Source organism: Hemiscyllium ocellatum, unplaced genomic scaffold (assembly GCF_020745735.1).
Source record: "Hemiscyllium ocellatum isolate sHemOce1 unplaced genomic scaffold, sHemOce1.pat.X.cur. scaffold_261_pat_ctg1, whole genome shotgun sequence".
Taxonomy (NCBI): domain Eukaryota; kingdom Metazoa; phylum Chordata; class Chondrichthyes; order Orectolobiformes; family Hemiscylliidae; genus Hemiscyllium; species Hemiscyllium ocellatum.
Window position 1 is genome coordinate 826283 of NW_026868149.1, and position 9887 is coordinate 836169.

The window sequence follows — 9887 nt, forward strand, 5'->3', positions numbered from 1 at the left end:
TAGATTGCTAAGATCTGTGGGTATTTTATATTCTGTTCATTGTGTTTCATTCCTTAGTTTTGTAAATAATTTTCTCAACCTAGTTAAGTATTCTAAGTAAATCTTACTACACACTCACCAAAACAAACAGCGACGTTACACTCTGAATTTCCTGCATAAGAATGTTTTGAGTGGTCTGGCCTAGGCAAAACGGGAGTTATTTTTCTGAGAGCAGAGCTGATTGTGAGGAGACATGATTGACGTGTAGGAAATAATGAGGGGCATGGAATTACAGATTGAAGGAAACAGTTGCTCTTGATCGATTACCAGGGTTTGTTGATTTCAGACAAGATGCAGAAAGATTTGAATAGATTTGTCGGAAAACTTTATCAATCTGCAGGTGGTAGACTCTGGAACTCACTCTTTATAAAGATTAGTTGGACATTCAACTTTCCATTCTTCTCTGAATGCATGGGCCAAGGAGTTTCAAAAAAATGCTCAAAGCCGGCCATTCCCGCGAGCAACAGTGATGCGATCCGTGGCTTTGCGAAATGGAAAGGTACCCATGACCAACGTGTGCGACTATTCGGTTTCCCTCCTGTGATGACGCTGGAACATTTACCCTCAGGTTCTCGTGGGCATTTAATGAAGGCATTCTTATTCCTCCAGATTAAAAGCTTACACCTTATTTCGGCTGAAGAGAAATCAATTTTCAAATGCGTAATAAATGCCAGCATTTCCCTCAAGCCAGGTAGGACGCGAACCTACAGTCTCCTGATCCGTAGTCAGGCGCGTTATCCATTGCGCCACTGGCCCGACGCATCGCTAGCTGTATAAGAGCCGTGATGTTAGCACGACATGATTAATAGCAGTGATGTGCACGAATTGAACAAGCAACAAAGATAATCACTATCACTGCTTCAGTCCAATCTTCACCACTTTTCAAAGCAGGTTTTTGTTCCAAAAAAGGACACGGATATCCATTATTTTCGTATCTGAAACATTTACAGCAAGGTAAAGGACGGAGGTGTTCATGGGGTACACTTTCCCATCAATCCAAATCACTGATAGAGACAAAAGTCTCCCAACAACACCACATCCTCCTGGACAACAACAATGATTTCAAACAATATCATTTATTTTCATCTCTGTTCACACTACAGGTAGATAAACCAACAGTGACCTGATAAATTAAAACAAGATAAAACTGAACCAGGAATAGCGGCGGCTGACTGGGGTCTGTTTCTGGGAAGGAGACTCAGGCTATCTTTGGCTTCATTGGCGAGCCCAGAGCCACTGTGTTTGGGTCCAGAGTCATATAATGACCAAAGATGAAACCTCTAACTGGCATCTAGCACCTGGTGCTTCCCTCCCCTTTCGCCCTCACTCACCAACTAACGATTGAAGACGACAACATTTCGTTCCAATGATCACTCGCCGCAAGCATGCTCTCCAATCATGTTAACCCTGTGCTTGCTGCAGGACCCATCCGAACTGATGATGTATAATGCCCATCAGCGTAGAAGAGGCAATTCTACATGACCAAGCTGTAGGTATTGGTGCTCCAACGAATCAGAGAAACTCATGGGCGCGTTGGGGGCTCTGATCAATCATAGAATGCTGTTGGGCTCAACAAATCTATCCAGAATTTCCACATCCCAACGCTCAATCAAACTTCGCTTGAAAAATTCTTCCAGGTCAAAACACAATTGTTAATGATGACTCTGTTCCCTTTCCCGCAGGTGAAAGTGAGGGCTGCAGATCCTGGAGATCAGAGTCAGCATGAGAGTGGTGCTCATGCGGACGTCTTCTTCCCCCATCTAAAAAAATTTGCAGACAGTTCACCACAGTTTTCTATGAGCAATTCTCTATGAACAATTCTATTTTATCTTTCCTGAATGAAACACATATTTTTTTCACGTGGTACCTCATTTTGTCTGGTATGACCGTTTGCAACATCTGTCACACAGCTTTAAACGGTAATCCTGTCAGTACTGAATTAATTTACAAAACTTTCGCATGGCGAACTGAAAGTGTGCATACCTTTTAAAGATGAGGAAATATGTCTGAATGTCTGAATGTGACTTGGATATGCTCACTGGTGACAGGATGCGGTGGAAGGTATACATTCTTTTCCACTTTCACCAATATTCTATTCCACTGAACTCCACAACTTGCCAGCAAAATGCAGGATATTTTCTGTCGCGACCCTCTGGACCAGTATTCCTTGCATCCCAACAATTGCCCAGACAACACCATTCCATGAAATTACAGAAGTTGCAGCTTTACCACCTGGTAGGGTACCATCAAGTATTGCATGCAGCTCTGGTCACTGAATTTTGGAAAAATGTGAAATCTCTGGAAAGGGTTAAAAGGAGGTTTACTAGGATGGTGACAGGTGTGAATCGAAAGTCTTATGAGCAAAGTCTGAGGAGACTGAGGTTGTTTTCGTTGGAGAGAAGAAGGTTGACTGGTGACTTAATCATAATTTATATGATTATCAGAAGGTCAAATAGAGTGAAGAGTGAGAGCCTCTTTCCTCAGATGGCGAAGGCCAACACGAGGAGCTACAGCATTAAATTGAATGCCGATTGATTTAGGACAGATAACTGTGCTAATTTCTTCACACAGAGAGTAGTACCGGCGTGGATCAGCCTGCCTGCAACAGCCGTAGACTCACTGAATGTGAATTGGACATATATATGGATAATAATGTAACGAGGAAGGTTAGATAGGCATCACATTTTTTTCACAGGTCAGTGCAAGATCGAGGACCGAAGGGCTAACTGCACTGTAACGTTCTAATGTTTAAGCCAGAGGACCTGCTGGGTTACCATACCTCTCCTCACTGTGTGACTTTCCAGACACTGTTTTTAGTGATTGGTCAGCACTACTTTCAATCCAGGCAACTGTATTTCCTCCTCTGAATTTTATCACTGCACAATGGGGAGAGAAAAACAGAGTCAGTGACAAAGCTGAGATCACCGACGTTCTGTATAGAATCAACAAAAGTTATCTTGATCTTCCACTCTCCTGTGACTTCAATATTACACTGTGTTCCCAAGGCACTATTTCAGACTCTGGTCTGCTGCTGTGCTCCTTCAAGGCACAGCACAAGCTGGAAGAACGGCGCCTCATTTTCTACTGACAGACTGTGCAGTCTTCAGGACCCAGCATCGATTTCAATCATTTCAGACCCGTCCGCCTTCTTTCACATTATTTTCGCACCCGCATATCCCATTAGTTTCAAAAACGGATCATTGGACTCGAAACATTAACTCTCCTTTCTCTCCATAGATGTAAAAGAGCTGTTGAGTTTTGTTGAGACATTTTGTCTTTTCTTCAGAGAACGTTTTTTCCATTGAAGGTTGCAGGAAGCGTCTGATTCCAGGAGAAGATGTTCTGAGGAGATGATAAGAATGACAAAGGGCTGGAACATTTCCACTGCAAAGGTAGACGAGCCAGCCTGGGGCTGTTTATCCAAGTGCAGAGAAGGCTGTGTGAGAAACTGATTAACGTGCACATATTATGAAGAAGAGAGATATGTGTGACAGAAATGAGCATGTTTTGGGAAGTAATAATACGCAGTAGCACAGATTAAAAGCAAGAGACAAGAGATTAAGCGGAAATTTAGAATAAATAATTTCAAACAGACAGTGGTATTTGTCTGGACTTCACTATCTGAAAGTGTGGCATAGCTACATGTCAGTAGAATATTTCAGCAGTGTGTAGCCAAACACTTGAATAGCCAGAGCACACTTGGATAAGCACCTGGTACTGGAAAGTGTGACGAAGGCAGACCTACGTGAGATGGGAGTCCCGAGGCAAAGGCAACCCTGTGTGCTTAAAAATGCCTGCTTGCGCGGCTCTGTGGCGCAAGAGAAAGCCCTTTGGATTTCCTCGTGATTGCTGAAGTTGACATTCCAAGATCATCGATTTGCGTCTCAGCAGAATCGTGGTTTAGTTCTTAGTTTGATATGTGATCAGACCAGACTCGGCTGCTCCATTGCAAAACCTGCAATATTGGAGCAGGAACCCAAATGCCTTGAAACGGACCTTCTTTATTCGCACAAATGAACAATTTCGATGTCTATTGAAGATAGAGCTCGATTATTATATCTGTTAGCCAGTAGGAAACACGATGATGTTGAAAGGCTGTAAAAAAAACATTAACATACTGGCTCAGCCATGATGATATCGAATGGCGGGGCGGGGCAGGAGCGGTGTGAAGAATGGCCTTCTCATGTTCCGTCCTGACTGGGCTGTTTCTGGCCCAGGTCTTTAAACACTAACATAATGAAGGCAATGTGAATCTACATCAAGAAATATTAAGGTCTCACTTGTACCTCGCTGCCCTCTCAACTGGATTAGACAAATCCTGTCGCAGCTTCAGATCAGAAAGTGGAGATTTCTGATTGCTCTGTCAGGCTGAACAGAGGCTTCCAGGTGGACCAATGGAACAGGCGTCCACGTGGATTCTGGGGATTCAGGGGTAGACTCGCCCTTGCAAGGCTGGAATTCTGATCAAGGTAATGGATATGAATATCTGACATTTTGAATATTACTCTGGATTCTTGCTACTTTGCACTGTGGTGGCATAGTGGTTCATTGATTAGCATTGCTGCCTCACAGTCTTGGGCAACTGACTGTGTGGATTTTGCATGTTCTCCCCGTGACTGAGTGGGTTTGCTCTGGGTACTCCGGTTTCCTCCCTCAATACTAAGATATACAGGTCATTTCAATTGGTCATGTTAAATTTCCAGTAGTGTTCGGTGCATCTGTCAAAGGGAAATGGGTCTGGGTGGGTTGGGCCGTAGGGCCTGTTTCAACACTGTAGGGAATGTAATCTAATCTAAACTGGAATTCAATTAGATCTTGTATAGCATTGCGCTTTGTATACTATTTGTACAAACCATGCCACGTCCTCTTGGATGTCGTAAAGCTGAAGATTATTGAAGTTGTGTGCAATGTTGGTCAATGTGTCATATGAACTTTCCAAACGAACTTGGTGCAGTGTCAGTGATTCGAATTCTGTGACGAAGTGAAACTGATGGAAGGAAAATCCCAGTACAGTAGTGACCAAAAATTGCCCGTGATCAACGCAGGAAGCCACGGTAAACTTATATTCAGTAACCCCTCCCCCATTCACCTATTGTACTCTATGCCATTTTCTCCCCCCCTCCCACCCCGCCCCCGCCATCCTCTAGCTTATCTCTCCACGCTTCAGGCTTTCTGCCTTTATTCCTGATGAAGCGCTTTTGCCCCAAAACGTCGATTTCGCTGCTCCCCGGATGCTGCCTGAACTGCTGTGCTCTTCCAGCACCACTAATCTAGAATTATATTCAATAACATCTTTTTCACCACGTTTTTCTCTGTCCTTTTCCTGAACCTGATGTGTCATAATGGATGATCAATAATCAGTACAATCACCTCTGATGTGTGTTTCAATTCATATCCACAGCAAAAAATTGAGTAATTGAATTTCTGGCCTCAGTGGCAAGAACAGGAGCCATTGAACGTCCTCTGACATCAGCTCCATTGGGGAAATTGATCAGGTTTCCGTGCTTCTATAGCAGACTGGAGGTGTCTGAGCTGCCGAAGTTGAGAGATTGATCCACGCCAGGCGCTGATTTCACTGATATTGGCCAGGATGATTGCAACATCAGGCTGAGAACAGCTCGAGGACCGAATATTACTGTACAATAAAGGCTCTTTGGCCCTTGATGTTACACCCAAAGCGATCCTAATCAAATGTCAAACCGAACGACATTTTATAATTATGGCTCAAAAGATTATCCCCGATCATTGAAAAGACTTAAAAGTTAGTGCATCTTCGACTGTTGAATCCTAGGCGTTCTGCACCTTTTCCACTCACTGAGAATAGAACATGCCTCGGCATCTATCAGCCGCAATTTAAAGCTGTGTGCCCTTGTGCCAACCATCACCATTTGTAAAAAACATGTCCTTCACTGTCCACCTTAAGCAAGCATCTGATCATCTTGTATGTCTCTATTAAATCATCTCTCAAACTTCTTCTCTCTGTCATAAACAGCCCGAGTTCCCCCAGTCTCTCCTCGTAAAACTTGCCCTCCAAAAAAGTCAGAACCGCAGTTAATCTCCTCTGCACCCTTGCCAATGATTGCACATCCGTCCGATGATGTGGCGATCAGAACTGTATGCAATTCCACAATGTGGCCACCAGAGAATTTTGGAGTGCAACATGACCTCATGGCTCTGAAACTCAACCTCTCTCCCAATAAATCAATCATTCCGTGCTCCTTCCAAACAAACTTGTCAACACGGGTGGTAACTTGCAGCGTTTTTTGCACAGTAGCGCCGAGGTCTCTCTGCTCAGCTTAACTTCCAAGAACATTACTTTGAGCCCAGAACACTTTCTTCTTATTGCTGCTTCCAAAGTGAATGACCTCACATTTTCCGACATTAATTTCTATTTGACCCCACTGAGCTCAGCTCTGCAGGTTTTTCATGTCCCACTGCAACCTGCAGTAACTTTTGGCACTGTTGAGAACTCCATTGAGTTTCGTGTCATCGGGAAATTTACTGACCCATCATTCCACGCCTTAATCCAGGTTATTTATAAAAATGACAAACAGCATTGGACCGGAAAAAAAAAACCTTCTGCGAAACCACTAGTTTCTGAAATCCAGAACAAATAATTCCCATCAACTACCCATTCTGTCTTCTTTCAGCTAGCCAGTTTCTGATCCAAACCATTAAAAAAAAACCTTCAATCATACGCCTATGTATTTTATGCAGTAGCCTACCGTGGGGAATATTACCAATGCCTAAGTGAAAACTATATCCACCATTTTAGTCGCTTCACCCTCATCGACCTAATAGCTCAAATTCTCAAAGAGCTCAATCAGGTTCGTGAAGCACAAACTACTCTTCACAAAATCGAATTGACTATCCCGAATCAACTTTTTCCTTATTAGATGATCATAAATCCCATCTCTCATAACTTTTTCCAACACTTTATCTACAAGGAAACTGAGGCTCAATGTTCTTCAATTATCAAAGTTCTCCTCCTCTTCTTGGAGAAGGGGTCAATATTTACTAATTTTGAGTCTTCTCACAGTTATAGTTAAAGTTATAGTTAAATGTCTCCACCCATGATTCCCAGAGAATCCTAGGATACATCCCATCAAGCCCAACGGACAGATCTTTTTTCACACTTTCAAGAATTGCCAACACAAACTCCTTACGAACATTAATTTCGCGTATTCTAATAGGTTGTATCACAATATTCTCCTCGACAGCATTGCCTTTTTTCAATTGTGACACAGATGAATAGGTCCCACCTATTCCGATCACCAAAGTGCTCACTTCCCTCCACATCGAACAGATTGGTACATTACCCTGTACCAATTCCAATGTGGCTTTGCTTCTTGTTGGCCTGACTATATGCTATGTCAGGAAATCCTCCTGCACACATTGGACAAAAACTTACCGATCAGATTTACTCAAACTATAAACTTTCCAATCATTATTGGTAAAGTTAAAATTCCCCATAACAACTACCTGTTATTTTCGCTCCTATTCAGAATCAGCTTTGCAATCTTTTCCTCTACATCTCTGGAATGCTTCAGTGGGCTATTGAAAACTCCATTTACAGTGACCTCTCCTTTCCTGAGTCTAATATCAGACCTTTCTAGCACAGTAGACTCCGTAGAGTGAACGTCAAATATTCTTTTCGCTCCCGTAATGCTGTCCTTGGCTAATCATGCCACACCTCGCCCTCCTTAGCCACCTTTCTTGTTCTTACTGAAAAATCGAAACTGCAGCACTAGGAACTCCCAGTCCATTCACTGCCATTCATGTCTCTGAAATGGGCACAACGTCGAACTCCCAGTTAAAAACCCATGTTCTAAGTTCATCTACCTTATTCCAGATGCTCCTGGCGATGAAGTAAACACACTTGGAACCATCTTCATCCTTGCCAATACCCTCTTGCAAACCTAGTTATGTCCTCACTACTCAAAACCTCCTGTAAAGCTGACCTGCAATTCATGTCCCCATTGTGCTGCTGAGTTCACGTAAACCCTCTGGAAGAGCATTAGCAAATTATCCCCCCTCCCCTCACCACCCCCTGAATATTGGTTCTCCTGTGGTTCAGGTGAAAACTATCCTATTTTGTTGAGGTACCACCTACTTCAGAATAAGACACAATTGTCCAGGTATCCAAATCCTGCCCCTCTGTATCATCCCGGTAGCTTTATTTTCAAAAGCTCTCTACCTATTCTTCATCTCTGCACGACGTGTCATGGGTAACAAATCAGAGAGAACAAATCTGTTTGATCTAGATCGAAGATGTCACTCTGGCCCACTGAATTTCAGCCTTATAGGAATTTCACCATTTCTTACCAATGTTGTTGTTTCATATGTGGACCATGACTTAAGAATCGCACAAACACGATGTGAGACATTATAAGCCCTGAGAGCTGGTAGGCAACATACCAGTCATAAGTGTGTCCCCACCCACTGAATTTGCAATCTGTTTCTCTCACGATGATGTCCCCAAAAATAATGCTCTCTTCCTGTCCCCCAATCTCTTTAGAGCAATAGGAACAAACTCTGTGCGAGAGACCTGTACCCCATGTGTTACCCCTCCTAAGTCATTCCCTCTCAAAAGTATCAATAACGGTATGCTATGCTTACAACCTCATTGCATACCTGAGGTGTTACGGCCTGCCAAAAACTCCTCTCAATTATCTCCTCAGTCTCCCGAATAATCCAACGTCCAGCTCCAGTTTCCATAAACACTTACCAAGAGACTAGAGTTGGATGCACTTCCCACAGATACAGATACTTGGGACATTACTAGTGACTCTTGCCTCCCACATTCTACAGGAAGAACATTCATTTGGCTGACCATCAATTCCCAACGTTCTGAATTCTTACACACCGACACACACACACACACACACACACACACACACACACACACACACACACACACACACACACACACACACACACACACACACACACACACACATTGCAATAGAACGTTGAAAAAGCAGCATTCACTCTAAAGATCTAACTTCTGATTTTGTGGAGTGGCCTGCCCTTGGGAAATGCCTCCGTTACATACGACCACACAGAAATATTCCCGAGGAGAATATCCAACTCTTAATAGAGATACAGGGATGATGTTTGAGACGGATTCGATTTCCCAAACCGCTCATCATACACTGTGTTAAATTGTGAAAAGGACGCTTATATCGTTTCATGTTATTGCAATTGCTTTAAACTCATACAGATTATTAAAACAAGACAAAAAGAATGATATTTATCTCTTTGGATATTTTCAATGTTGTTGGAAAAATTCGAATCGAAATGATATATATTATTTTTAAATTACTACTGTGAAGCTTAGAGAATTCAAACAGGAATATGTTTCGAGTCTTGTCACGGGATATTTTCGGGTGAGATAAGTGAGCAGCAAATTCACTCAATACCTCCTCTGTGATTGCAACCAAATTTCCAAAGCAACAGATGAAAAAAATTGTGTGTTTCTCAGCAGGTCAGTTCCACCTCACTATGGCATAATATCCCTTTGATTCTCGCCATCATCGAATAGGTTAGGTGAGTGGGGATATCAGGATCGTAATGGTAAAATGAGAGGTTGCGAGAATTAATCCCACAATATTGGGAACACTTTGTATCATAAAACAGTTATGCAGCAGATTGAGCTAAGCAGCTTCCCTTTAATGCTGAGCTAAAACAAATAGCTCAGTTCTTTTAAAATTTATAGAAGTTCACTTACATCGAGCTGCTAAACCGTTCATAATAATTTTCACATTTAGTCGTATTCAGTTGCATGTGTTATACAATTACTTTCCAATTAACGTTAACCAATTAGAGAGTGTGTACTTAACACAACC

At 42.6% G+C, this 9887-nt stretch overlaps 1 non-coding gene across 1 annotated transcript; it reads right to left on the bottom strand.

Annotated features, from left to right (window-relative positions):
* Window positions 1-722: 722 nt before the first annotated feature.
* Window positions 723-795, bottom strand: trnar-acg (transfer RNA arginine (anticodon ACG)). Its single transcript has one exon. It is a non-coding gene; the product is annotated as a tRNA-Arg (tRNA).
* Window positions 796-9887: the final 9092 nt, after the last annotated feature.